Consider the following 14254-nt stretch of genomic DNA (forward strand, 5'->3'; position numbering starts at 1 on the left):
CTCACACTGACTCAGTGGCTATCTAGTTTCCTAATAGCTTTATATGGGGGACTTTATCAAATGGTTTTTGAAAGTCTAAGTAAATTATACCAACCAGTTCCCCTTTATCCTCTAGTTTGTTAAACCTCTTAACAATTCTTAGAGGTTAAACAGACATGATTTACCTGTAGAGAAGCCATGCTGATTTGTCCGTCATTATTATACATATAGGTGCCTTTTTGTTATCTCTTATGGTTTTCTCAACTATTTTCCTGGTACTGAACTAAGGCTCACTGTTCTATAATTCCTGGGATCACATTATTATCTTTTTAAAAGATGACTACAAAGTTCTCCCCCCTTCAGCCCTTTGGTACAGTAGCAATTTTAATGATAAAATATATTTTTTGCTAGTTCAAGTACTTTGGTAGCTCATTTCTTTAAAACTCCCCAAAAACACCAACTGCTTTTGGGGATTTATTGCAATTTAATTTCTTCACTTAGTTTCTCACTTCTGTTGTCTCAATCTCACTACCTGAAGAGTAACCCTCCGTGTAACTATTATTCTCTCTAGAGAAAGCAGATTGGGAAAGGGGGCATTTAGCTCTTCTGCCATCGTTTTATCTTCTTTGATTGTGGACTTCCAACTCTCCTAAAGGTCTTCTGCTTCTTATGTGCATACAAAGATAATTTGTTAACAAATTGCTCCTAACTTCTTGTTAGCTCTCCTAATTTCCATTGGATATTTTATCAAAGTTTACAATCCATTCAGTTAGAAGTGCTTGGGCTGGATTTCCATTTTTTTAAAGGTACTTTTTGGTGTGAATAAGCTCTTCTACCATGCCATTTACCTTAATCTTTCCGACGTTTTGTTTCGGGGTGTTGGGGACACTGGGGCATGGCCACTAGGTAACTCGAGGGGATGGAAGACCATGAGTGTCGATGAAGCCCCCTCGCACTAGGCCCAGGTGTCCTTGCCCCCCCCGTCCTGCCTGGAGGCACACGCAGCAGCTCTGCGTACTAGGCCCAAGTGTCCTTGGCCCCCCCGCCTGGAGGCATTCACAGCAGTTATGCTAAGGATCTGCAACAATATGTTGCAGAGTCAGACTGCCTGAAACTAAGCAAGGCCGAACAGGGCAGATATGGAAGAAAAATGCTGAATAAAGCAGCTTTATGTATGGTTTAACAAATGATACAGAGAACAAGGGAACGAGCTGGGAACTGGATTGGCTGGCTATATGGATACTTAGGGCAGCTTGCTATTGGATAAGTATGCTGGGGGAAAGGATGTATAAAAGCCTGTGTAACTTCCTGCTCTGCATACAGGATTTGAGATTCTATTCTCCCTGTACCTTTTTGCAGCTGCAAATAAACTTTTCTGCTTCTCCACCCCGTTGTGATTATTGGGTGTAGCACACCGGGTAGCAAACCAACTGCAGCTGTTGTTTAGCCTCTCGGCACTGGGTGCCAGCAACAGCAGTATGTATGCTTTCCAGTAAGGTAATAATCTCCATGATGCTTCCATAGGCCCAGATTGTGCCCCTGAAATCTGTGTCTTTCCACACACTGGTCTGCCCTGCCCTACATGAAAAGGGAGATCAGCTACCTCTGTAGATTTTCTCCTGCTATGGACCCCACAGATGGCCCTCTACAGCTCTCAGATCAGTACCAGGAGATGGGGTGGATACTGGACAGGCTATGGGGAAAAAGTGTTTGGGCAGAGATCAGGATTAGACTGAAGGGAGTACACATTGGCCCCCTCTAGCCCTGTTGAGAGCTGATTCCCTGGAATGGATAAGTCAGCCTATAGCTATATATTATTATCTTTACCAGTGAGTCCTCTGTCCCCTCCATTGTCCCAGCCACTGAATCAGAACTGCCAGGGAACTGGGAGGGAAGAGTGAGTGCCAGAGGCAATATGGAGGCACACAACTTATGCACAGGTGGCTGTGGGGGTCTCATGAATCCCTGGTAATCTGCCAGGTTTTAGGGTGAGCCCTGTGGCCTTTTTCAGGAGGGAGAAGACCCCCTTAGTGCTCTATCCTCTTAGTGCAGAAGTCTCTGTGATAGGATCTTCATGAGGATTATTTCACCCCTCTTGATGGTTTAATGGGGGCAGGGAGTATGATCTAGGCCATTGTTTCTCAAATGTGGCCACTATGGCCTCATGCAGCCACCGGGGGGTTTCCTGCAACCACAACAGCCTCCTGAGCAGAGATGGGGGAGGGGCAAAGCAGCGGCTCCTCCCTGCAGAACCCAGGGGCTCTGGGGCAGGTTTAACCCCATTTCCCCACTTTGGCCTTGGGGCTCTTGTGGCAGACTCCGGGCTTCAGACCCCCACCCCCACCCCGGCTCCAGCCGTGGGGCTCTGGGCTTCAGCCCAGGGCAGCTGGGTTTCAACGATGCCAGCTTTACCCGGCGCTGTAGTCAAGAGGCAAGGAGCAGGGTAAGCCTGGGGTGTGAGGCTATGGAAGGGAGCTCAGGACAATGAGGGGGGAAGCAGCAGGGCTCAGGAGGCAGCGGGGACCAGGAGGACCAACATACAACTGTACATTATTTTTATAATTGAGTCTGCAAAAAAAACTTATATAAATAAATTACAGTGATTTGGATGTGCATATTTATTTGTTTTTCTTAAAGTTAATTAAGTATTTTAGGAAAATTTGTTAGAGCAGCCACCAGCAAGAGTTGGTGGCCGCACTCTGAGGCCACGAAAAATTTTGTTGTGAGAACCCCTAGGCCATGCATTTTAAGTTCTTACTTTTTTCCCTTCAAGTTGCCGCCAACTAAAATATCTATTTAAAATGTGTCTTTTAGTGCTTATTTAAGAAAATATGGACTGTCAACAATTCTGTTTCTTTAGTAAAATTAGAATTAATCAAAAAAAGGGAAACACTGTTCTGAAAATTTTCAACCATTTCATACCAGCTCTAAGTAAATAAAATTAGTAACTAAACTCTCCTTCTCTCTCTACCTGCAATAAGCCAAGAACCACAAATGTAATTCTGTACAAATTGTGATTCATGCTTGTCAAAACAAGTGCTACATGCAGTGTAGGAGAATGATATGTGTGTCTTAGGGTACCACACTGGCTAACGAGTAGAACCCACAAAGACCTACTCATGTGCTCAGCTTTACACATGGTGAGTAGCTCCAATGAAATAGAATGGATAAGTAGGGAATTAACTCCCTGCACATTGGTTGTGGGGAAGTCAGTAGGACTACTCACGGTGCAGAAAGTTAAGAACATGCATAGGTGTTGTCAGTGTCAGATCCTAAATGTGTTATGTCCCCCTCTAGTGGCTGATCTATATAATAGGTAATATCGCTCTCTGAATGGAGTAACTCCTTTAAGTTTCTGTTTTTGATGCTGAATGTTATAAATTCAATCTCTGATGACAACCCATGGTGGGGTTGTTATATAAGCAACCAAAAAACTATAAGGCAAAGACACATATTTCAATTAATCAATTCCCTGCCACTGCAGTCTTCGGTGACCCTAAGTCCTTCCTTTTATCTGTCTGTGGCACATAATAGTTTTGTCTCTCTCAAATAAATCATTCATTTAGATATTTCATCTGACATGGGACTAAATTCTTCTTTTAGCCTATGCATGAAGGTCAACAGAGCTACAGATTTTATTTTTTTTATTATTATTATTATTATTATTATTATTTTTTGGTACAGCTACCATCTACTGACTGCAGAGGAAACTCCTTTATAAAGCTTCCGGATTCAGATCATACCATTATCTAATAATTGTACACAGGTGGGGGCTCTTTCACTCAATCAGGAGGCCTAGAAAAGTATCCAAATAGGTCTTTATGTTCATGTGTGGGGAAAAGACTGGATTAGTAGTGAGTTAACTACCTACACGCTGGTTGTGGTGCAGAACCTTTGCATCTTATCAAAGGAAGAATATACATTTCAGAATTTATAAAAAATAATGAACCATTAAATCATCTCTTCTGTACATGGGTAGCACATTTTAAAACATGTTTACTGAAGCTTCCAATAGCTATGGTGATACAAAATACCATTTTCCTAGACAAAATATGCCCCACAGAATAGGTAATATTCTTTCATGATGTGGCACAGATGCCTACACTCTGGTCAACAACAATGAAAAGCATTAACCCAGCAAAAACCCATAAACATTACAGGAGCCTGTTTAGAAAGTGATTCATCCGGATATCAGGTTGACAGATGCTATATAAGCTATCTAGTATTATGTAATTAGAATATGTAAAAAAGAGAACTTGTATAGTTCTGCTCTGTGCTAAAGGTTATATTCTTAAATTCCTGATATCCAGTAACTGGAGCTGGATAAAATATTCACACTGAACTTCAGACCCACTTAAACTGAGTGTAGGGTTCTTCATGGTTGAGTAGATTTCTGAAGTTCAGCCCATTCTAGAGGAAGACTGGTAAAGCTGGCCTGAGGTTGTTCAGTTCAAAGCCAGCTTCCCTTGTGTCATCCAAGGTTGGAGGGGGTGCTTGGCCTTAATGTGAGGAAGGAGAGGTTTTCCATTGTCTTTCAAGCCTTTAAATCTCCAAGGGTGTGCTCATTTCCAATTCCACCCCACCAACTTGTAGGTTCAGTTTGTAAACCCCTTCCCAAATCTAGCCCTGCTTAATCTAGCCCTGCTTAATTCACACAACCAGAGTAATAATAATACATATTCACACAGGTTGCTGCTTATAGAATAAAAAAAGTGCAATGATGAGAGCAAGAAGAAGACCTGAAGAAGCAGAGCAAGAAAATAATCATACAAATAAACATTTACAGTGGAAATAAACATATTGTACATATTCTTGTTACTATCTACTGCACACTTCATTTATTCTTAGGGTGACCAGACAGCAAATGTGAAAAATCGGGACAGGGGGTGGTGGGTAATAGGAGCTTATATAAGAAAAAGACCCCAAAACTGGGACTGTCCCTATAAAATCGGGACATCTGGTCACCCTATTTATTCTTTATTTTTCTTGTGCTGCTTACACTTTGATTTGCTGCCTCTCATTGTTGGTCTGAACTTTGCATTTTGTCCCAAATCCTGCAAATGTATATGTATGTGCTTAAATTTACTACCTTAAATAGTCAGTAGTAAAGCGGAATGTGTATGTAAGTGTTTTCAGGATCTGAGCGTGACAGAACATACCCGTGTAGTCACACCCTGCACACTACTGTAATAATCTTTGTACAAAGTATGCCTTGTAAAGTATCTTTTGAAAACTCATAATTTGATGATCAGTATCTCCCTGATAAAGATTCCACTGTATGGTGTTATTAACACATGTTCGAAACTGAGGTTGGCAAACAGGTCTGTCCTAAACAAAGGAATATGTGCTCTGCTTAATTTGCATTTAAGCAGTAAACAGAGTCATCAAGCAGGAAGAGGAGACAAAGGAAGCTCAAAGAGGTGAGAAAACAGAAGCAGATAGATAACTTCCACATAGATAACAGATGTCATATAAACTTGTACTATCCAGGAAAGGGCTGGGCAATACAGGACATTTATTTCTGGGGAGAAAATCTAAGAGTGGGAGTATATTGGGATCAACCTACAGTATAACCAAAGCTGGTAAGAGCCAAGGTATGGCTGGCTGGCTGCTGCACACACACAGACATAGCTGGGAGTGAGTGACTTGCATGCTAGAAGTTGTTTGTGAGCAGTCTGGTTGGAGGCTATAGCAGCAAAGCATTGTAAAGGCTACCCTTTATAATTAGGGCAGAGGTGACACAGCTGATCATTAGTCTGGATTGTACCCTTTGCCCATACTTTAAGTAGCCATCTGTGTCCTTGTATTTGCGCTGACTTTATAGCTACCCTCAGCTGACTACTGCACAGAATTCACACTATGCTCCATCCGTCTAATCCTGGAATACAACCATAGCAATAAAAAGACTATGTCTGCAAGAATAAATAAGTAACTAAACAAAATATGTTAGTAGTCTTGGAATATTTTTTCCAGATTAAAGAAATACTTGTTTAAGAAATTTCAAAGATCTTATTACATTTTTCCCCTGTAAAAAAAGAGGAAACAAAAACTATACTTAAATAATGTGAAGAGTAGGAGATAATGTAGTCTAGAGCTTGACATTCTACCACTCTCTATCACTCTGCCTGATTTTGCATAAGTTCTGTGCAGGTATTCTCCTGAACACATCCTGAGGAGCATTACATTAAGTATGTGCATAAGTCAAAGCTCCTCACAGTTAGATGGAATGTAATCTGTCTATTGTTTTCATCTTGGGAAAGGGCTGGGAAATCATTCCTTTCGCCACTTTTTATTATTACAACACATCTTTAGTTATATGAAAATATTACCAACCTACAACAAGTATTGAAATACATTTTTCAATTTATGTTCAAATTATATCCATTGTTATTTCCTTTATTATACACTTAAAAATAAAGATTATCTTTTCTGGGTGCCAAAAGGTCCATTTATTTTACTTCTAGGTTAAATCAAAGGATTTCCTCTTTCTGAAGGAAAAGATATCCTTCATATAGGCCTTTATCTTTTATATTTTAGATCAATGTTGGCATATCAATTTTCTTCAGTACTAAAGTTACATTTGCACAATTCACCATGACCACAAATGTTAATTAACATTAGATTTCTCTAACCTAAAACCCATTGTTTGCGTCAAGGTGAGAAATTTTTTGGGTGGGAAATGGACAGAATGATGCAAAAGCTACTTTAAAGATGAAAAAAGCTTATTAGTTTCTCACACTTTGTGTGGATCTGCTAAACTGATTCTAGCTGTGAAACTGAAGGAGTGTAGAATCTGTTCAAAATCTCTATTATATAGAGAACTGGTATAAGAGGAAGTGTGAATCAACAATGTGCTGTAGCTTAATCTATTTATCATTTTCCTCTTTGAGACAAAGCATAAAAATCCAGCTTGTCAGAATAGATATAAACATTATGTTAACTCGGTCACATTTTTAAATTTTTCTCTGACTCCCACCACCACAGTATATGAATGCCTCCTAACAATTAGAAAGATATAACAATCTCTCTCCCTTCCTTCCCAGTTAGCAGTAGTAAGATACATGATTTGTGTGTATTTTATGTTTTGGTTGGTTGTGTTCATAAAGGAAAGTTAATTCAAAGAGATAAGTTTTGCATTTAGGTCCTGATCCAGCCCTCGGTCTCCCTGCTTTTGTGGACAGTGTTGCAATTCCAGTTGGACACAGCTGTCACCATAGATTTTCATCATAGTTGGTGATCTCTCAGTCATGGCCAGTTCCAGGGAGAACTTTGAATATTAGGACAATGAGGACCCCAGAATCCTTTGACTTATTCTATTATATATAGAAAAAATGTATTTATTTAAATAATATTAAGGTTGTGACAGATTCAAACTGATGCTTCAAAAACCATCTTCAGTACAAAGTTGTAGGCTTAAGAAAGGAGTCCCAGTTTTCTCTTTGAATTTCTTGGCATCAGAATAATCTTTTACTCTTATGTAGCACCTCTTATTAGAGGATATCAAAGCACTTCACATTTAATAATTAATGAACCTCGCAGCACCCAGCCAACTACGTAATAAATATTACTGTACCCATTTTTATATGGTTAAATTTAGGCACAGAGAGGTTAAGGAGCATATTTTCAAAATGTCACCATTAGGTTTTTGAGAAGTGGGAGGAAGGGACACAAAGAGGCATATGGGTCTGAAGAGGTGGGTACCACATAGGGTGACCAGATGTACCATTTTTATAGGGGCAGTCCTGTTTTTGGAGACTTTTTCTTATCTAGGCTCCTATTACCCCCCACCCCCTGTCCCGTTTTTTCACAGTTGCTATCTGGTCACCCCAGTACCACAATGCCATATGCCTCTGGGGCTTAGGTCTTTTGGCATCTTTTGGCATCTCATTCTCAAGCCGGTTCCTTCTGTTAGAGCAGGGGTTCTCAAACTTCATTGCATCGCGACCACCTTCTAACAATAAAAATTACTACATGACCCCAGGAGCGGGGACCGAAGCCTGAGCCTGCCAGAATCCTACCACCTGGGGGGGGGGGAGGGACAAAGCCAAAGCCCAAGCCCAAGAGATTCAGCTCCAGGCAGGGGGTCTGTAACCTGAGCCCTGTCAGCCTGGGCTGAAGCCCAAGGGCTTCGGCTTTGGTCCCCAGCAGTGGGGCTTTGGCCCAAGACCCCAGCAAGTCTAATGCCAGCCCTGACGACCCCATTAAAATGAAGCCATGTCCCACTTTGGGGTCCCAACCCACAGTTTGAGAATCACTGTGTTAGAGGAAAGAAAAACAGTTTTCAGTCCCACAATAGCTGTCATATTCATATAGAATAGGAAAAGTGTATGAATTGCTTCACAACTGCTTGTACTTGGCTATTAGCTCATCTCCTTCTTTGCCAACAAGTGTACTTATGCTGGGTTGTCATAGCTACATCTTTCAATAAGTTTTTGCTCTGATACCTGGTCAGCCAATAATTTAAAGATCCTATCCTACTGCAGATACCTTATAAAAAGGCAGTACAATTTCTACAGAAAGGTGTGCATGCCACAACAGTGCTACTTCACTGACCAGGGTAATTATTAGTAATTTTATAAGGATAACACCTTCTCTCAACTACAGGGGCATGTTCAGAAACCTAGTGGACATTGCAGCATCCCAGACAGTAGCATTAATACTGCATTGGTATCTTCTCTTCAGTGCAATTGCTCTTAATGGCAATGAAAATCAGAGCAGCCTGACTAAGAGGATTCTGAATCCTTATTTTGGGCTGATGAAAATTACGTTGTCATATATAGCTGCATCAAATGGAATATTTAAGCATTTTAACTTGGGCATTTTATGCTTTAGTGATTCATTTAATTATTTTCTCTAGAGTGCACGTATTTTATTCTCATGTTGATGCATGTGGAACTAGTTATATGAATAATCTGCAGGCATCAAAATGAGACTAGTACCATAAGAGCCTGACTTAAATAAATAAAAACAAGAGATAGTAGTGGGAAAGATGCCACCTCAGGCTTATTTCACCCCATTGTAAGTATCATAGGTGTGTTAAGCGTTGTGGAGACCTAACTGCCCTATTCTGCTGTTCATGCAGCTTGAAACGCACATTTTCACACAATTTAAGAAAAGTAAGAGCTACACAATGATGTGCTCTATTTTTGAATCTAGATTATCATGTATAATTGAATTTGAGTTATTCAGGTCATGTTACATTTCTGCAAGGTCACTGCAATCCCAGAAAAGAGGTGAAAATGATTTTGGAGGAGTCACAAGTTTTAGGAGGTGTTAATTTTGCAGGGGGAGGGTGCCCTCCAGTAGGTTGATCAAAAGAAACTCTGTACATTGGGGACATTACATTTTCACTCCCTCTGTTGGTCTTCTCACCAAGGGGAAGCCCTGGACCTTCATTTTTATATTCAGTGGATAAATATGGTAACACTTTGTTCCATTTACAGCATTCTCTGTTTTGAGTGTTGCTTTATTCTGTGAATGTTTTAGACAGAGTACCCACAATTTGTAGTTGGCTCTGTTAGTAAAATAATGTGAGAAGAGATGACTCTGAAACCAAAAATTTCACATCCAAACAACCCTGAACTCTGGGAAAATTCAGATCCAAATTCAAACCTGAATTTAGCAGCTCAGGCCCAACTCTTCCCTATAAGATGCTTTTTTACTTTTAGTTGCTAGGTAGCACTATAATAGTAAAGATGTGGGCAGGGAACAATTCCTATGACTTTATGTCAGGTTTCAGAGTAGCAGCCGTGTTAGTCTGTATTCACAAAAAGAACAGGAGTACTTGTGGCACCTTAGAGACTAACAAATTTATTTGAGCATAAGCTTTTGTGAGCTACAGCTCACTTCATCGGATGCGTGCCTGAATGCATCCTATGAAGTGAGCTGTAGCTCACAAAAGCTTATGCTCAAATAAATTTGTTAGTCTCTAAGGTGCCACAAGTACTCCTGTTCTTTTTAAGACTTTATGTATGATCTAAGCTGGAAAAATATGTACCTTGTTTGATGCTAATGGAAAATGACTTTACAAAAACATCCCATCTATCCACACAGTATACTCAACTGACTGATGTTCAGTAGGTAATGAAAATGTGGAATGTTCCATACCTGCCTGTTGACATTTCAGAATGAGTGGAGGCGAACATATATGTCAATTGATGTTCTCTGAATACTGTTCCATTAGTGTAGCAGAGAGTTCTGGATACTTGTTTTCCCTTAAAATAGCTTTTGATGTTATTGAAAGCTCAAGACAAATTAAAAGAATAAGGCACTCACTGAGTTTCCCTTGAATGTACAGAACAGCCCTGACTTTCATGTATAATGATATTTAAACGAAAATCCACCATTATGGATGCTATGTTCTACCCCAGTTGTGGTGGATGATATGAATCTTATACAGTACATGTAAAAGAGTTTCAGTATTTATAGTATCATCCAGAAGATCCACATATAGGGTCTATTCCAAAGCCCATTGCAGTCTTCCTATTCACTTCAGTGAGCTTTGGGGATCAGAGCCCTAGTAAATTGCATGGAAGTCAACATACCTCCGGCAGTTGGATCCAAAAGCTGGATTTGAACATAGAGTTCCAGGGTGTCTAGTTATTTTGAATAGCCCTCTAAGCCATCCCTTTAACTGAAATGGTAGTATAGATCATTGTCTCTATATGCATCCGATGAAGTGAGCTGTAGCTCACGAAAGCTTATGCTCAAATAAATTGGTTAGTCTCTAAGGTGCCACAAGTACTCCTTTTCTTTTTGCGAATACAGACTAACACGGCTGTTACTCTGAAACCTGTCTCTATATGGACAACACGGGAAAACAGTAAGTTGGGTCTCCTCAAAACACAGAGGGACAATTTCATCCACGATGTAACTCTCACGATTTCAGGTAAGTTATGCAAGGGAAGAATTCAGCTCCTAGGATTTACAGAATTAATCTTCATTCTCTTCTGATAGGCTTGACCACAGTATCCTTCAGAGAGCTGATCAGTTTCAAAGGGAAAAGCAAAAAACATGGTGCACTAGGCCCAAATTTTTTTAGTAATGCTCCTGTAAATCCAAGGGAACTCAAAGTGACTTGAGTGGAATTGTTCCTGATTAGCACTGATGTAACTGAGAGCAGAATTAGCCCTAACACTTTGTGTTTCTTACTCTCCAACATTTTGTGTTAAGAGAGAAATAACAGGAACAAAAGATAAATGTGGGACCTGGCTATCTGCTGTCCTCTGAAGACTGAAGCAAAACAAGTTTCAGTGTATTGTTTGTAGAAACCTGTTCCATTGCTTTCCACATGCAGAAGGAGATCATAACATTTTCAGTAAGTAGTTTCACTGGGTATTGTGTAATGCAACAAGAACCTGGCTAGTAGAGCTCAACAACAAAATATGTTCTCAGAAAAAGCCTTTTGGGGTGTTCTGTCTGGGGCTTACCAAGGGTCCATCTGCTGTTTCTAAAACATTTCTGAATAAATCAGAAGCAAGTGGTAGCATCTGATCAGGATTTAAGGAATACAAAAAGTAAAAATGTACAGATCGTGTGGGATCATTGTGTACTCCATAGTCAAATTTGAGCCAGTTCTTATTTAAGTAGCCTTATTGTTTGATTTAGTAGGTAAAAATCAGGTGAAGTTTTGACAGGGACTTCTCATAGACACTCAGAAAAGCCACGTTCATCTTGAGGGAGCACAGGATGGAAGTTATCCACCCGGATCCTGGTACCACTAAAACCCAGGGACAACCTTGCTCAGGAACACCTTTCCATGACTACAGTGTGCAGTCCTGGGGGCCTGTGGAGTGGGTCACGTAATTACAGACTGTATCATAATATACATGGCCAAGGGAGACAAAGTAAAGTTGTATGATTGACCTTCATTCTGGCATTTGCTAACTTTTGGGTGCTTGTCTTTCCAACTTAAATGGTCTTTTTAAAGTAATACTTATTCACATCACAGGAGGGGGTGTTGTGATGATTAATTAGTTCATGTTTGAAAAGTGATAGTTAATGGTTAATATACAGAATAAGTCCTATTAAAAAATTAAGGGTTAAATTCTGCCCTCGGTTATTGCCACTGACTTCAATGAGGTTGCAAGGATGTAGCAGTGGGCAGAGTGTAGCCTAAAAGTTCACCAAGAGCTAAAGCATTCACTTTTTTCACAGGGCCAAATCCTGTATCTTGATGAACATGTGTAGCCCCAGTTAAGGCAATGGGAACTGTTGCCTGAACATTGATGGCAAAATTTGGTCCAGAGTATTTTAACACTAAACACACTTGCAGAGTAGATGTTAAATCCATCTAGTCACTGGAATTCATACCTTGTACTGGTAGATATTTATCAGAACTCAATTTATATTTCCCTTTTGAAACACACATGTAACTCCCATAAACGTTAATGGGAGTAAGGTGAGTAAGTTAGGAGATTTATCAAAGTTGCTAAATGTACATTTAGGTTTAAAAATTTAGTGGGCACTGCCCAAACAAAATACCTATCATAATATAATATGTTCAGTCTATCCAGTGTTCATATATTATATTCTGTGTTATGAGATGTAATTTGTTTAGGCAGTGTCTGGGATAGTCTGGTGGGCTCCAGAGGGACCTGGATGCTCCACAGCATGCTCCACAGCCATTCCTGCTACTTTGTTCAGCCCCTTCTCTTGGCACAGAGGAGAGGTTCCTAGAAGAGCTGGAGCTGCAGCATCTCCCTGTAGGCTGTGGCCAAACCCTCTGGGTAACCACATCCTGTTGAGTTGGCCCCACTACCGAGGGGTTTGCATGCCCAAGGCACCTTGGGATCCCTCTTACTAAAGGCTGCAAAGCACTGGGCCCCAGTATTGGTCCTGAGCAGGCTTCACTTAGCTGTGCTGTCTGTGGAGCTGAAGCTCCCATGTCCCTACTCCAGGGTTCCTCTGGCTGGGGACACCGGTGCCAGTGTAGCTGTTTGAAGTGTGTGCACATCAGCATCCTATGTTGTGCCTGCATGTTTTCGGATGAGGGTAGTCCTTGCTTTTATCTTTTCACATGGCTTTTCTGAATGAACTTTAAAACTCAAACTTCTGTCCACCGAAGTACTTCGGATAGGGCTTATTTCAGACCCATTGATTGCAAAAAGTGACATTGAATGGTTCCTTGAGGCTTTGTTATTGAAGTGAAACTAAGGTGATACATTTACTGTGAAATGTATTTAATAACCCCCCCCCCCAAAAAAAAAAAGATTTTACAGGATTTGCTACTTTTATAAGTAGAAAATGCTAAAACAAATACCTTGATATTCATTGTTTCTTTGATACCACTTTAAAATAAGAGTTAAGATTAATACAGCCCAAATGTATGTGGAGTCCTTTGAAGATAACTACAAGGTACTGTCTTTTCAGTGAGTATGTGTACAGTGCTTAGAATAATAGGGGAATCAATCCCTAATTGGAGCCTATAACATACTACATTTCAAAACAATTAATAAATTAATAATAATATCTCTAATTTAATAGCCAAACAGTTAGAAGTAGTAAGAGCAGCATAATGTGTATCCTACCTTTATCTGTAATACTCTACATTTTCCTTCAGGCAACAACAGTTAATCCCTTTGAAACAAAGAACATGTTGTTGGATAGCTAATCCTCCATCTGATAGATTACAAAAGGGAAAAATGAATATATACTTACTCTAAATAGTATATTATTGGCATGGCCTATACGGCAGCATTCACAATGTCAATAGACTAGAAGTCTGGAAGGTCAAGTCCCTAACCAGAACTTGGACTTGCTTTCCAAGATTGACCTCCAGGGGAAAGTTAAAAATCCCAAGGCACTTTTTAGACACAAGTGATAACATCAGCATCCTAACAAGGTTTCCTCTCTCAAGGAAAAAAGTCCAAGGCTGTGTGTGAGCAACATAATGGCTGCTCCATTTGCTTACTACAAGTATCTACCTTCTTATTTTGTAAAGCACTTTGAACATTATATAAAAATCGTATTTGGTTCTGTTATGTATAGCATGCTTGCCATCTAGTGGTTACAGCTGATAAAATAAAAGAAGCAAAAATCTATCCATCTATTGATAAGAAATCAGTGCTTGTATAAGGTATTGGTTTAACACTTCTGGAAAAGTAAGACTTTCAGTTACCAGCAGATCTGCTCAGGATCTGCAGTGCTAGTGGCAGCAGCCACCAGTTTGGCCTGTCAACGTTCCTCAATCCTGGGCAAGTTAAATTACTTGAAGTGTCTTGTGCAAGTACAACAAATATCTCTTAGAGAAAAACTCACACTCAATGTTCAGGAT

The sequence above is a fragment of the Lepidochelys olivacea genome (assembly GCF_965140295.1).
Source record: "Lepidochelys olivacea isolate rLepOli2 genome assembly, chromosome: 10".
Classification (NCBI taxonomy): Eukaryota; Metazoa; Chordata; order Testudines; family Cheloniidae; genus Lepidochelys; species Lepidochelys olivacea.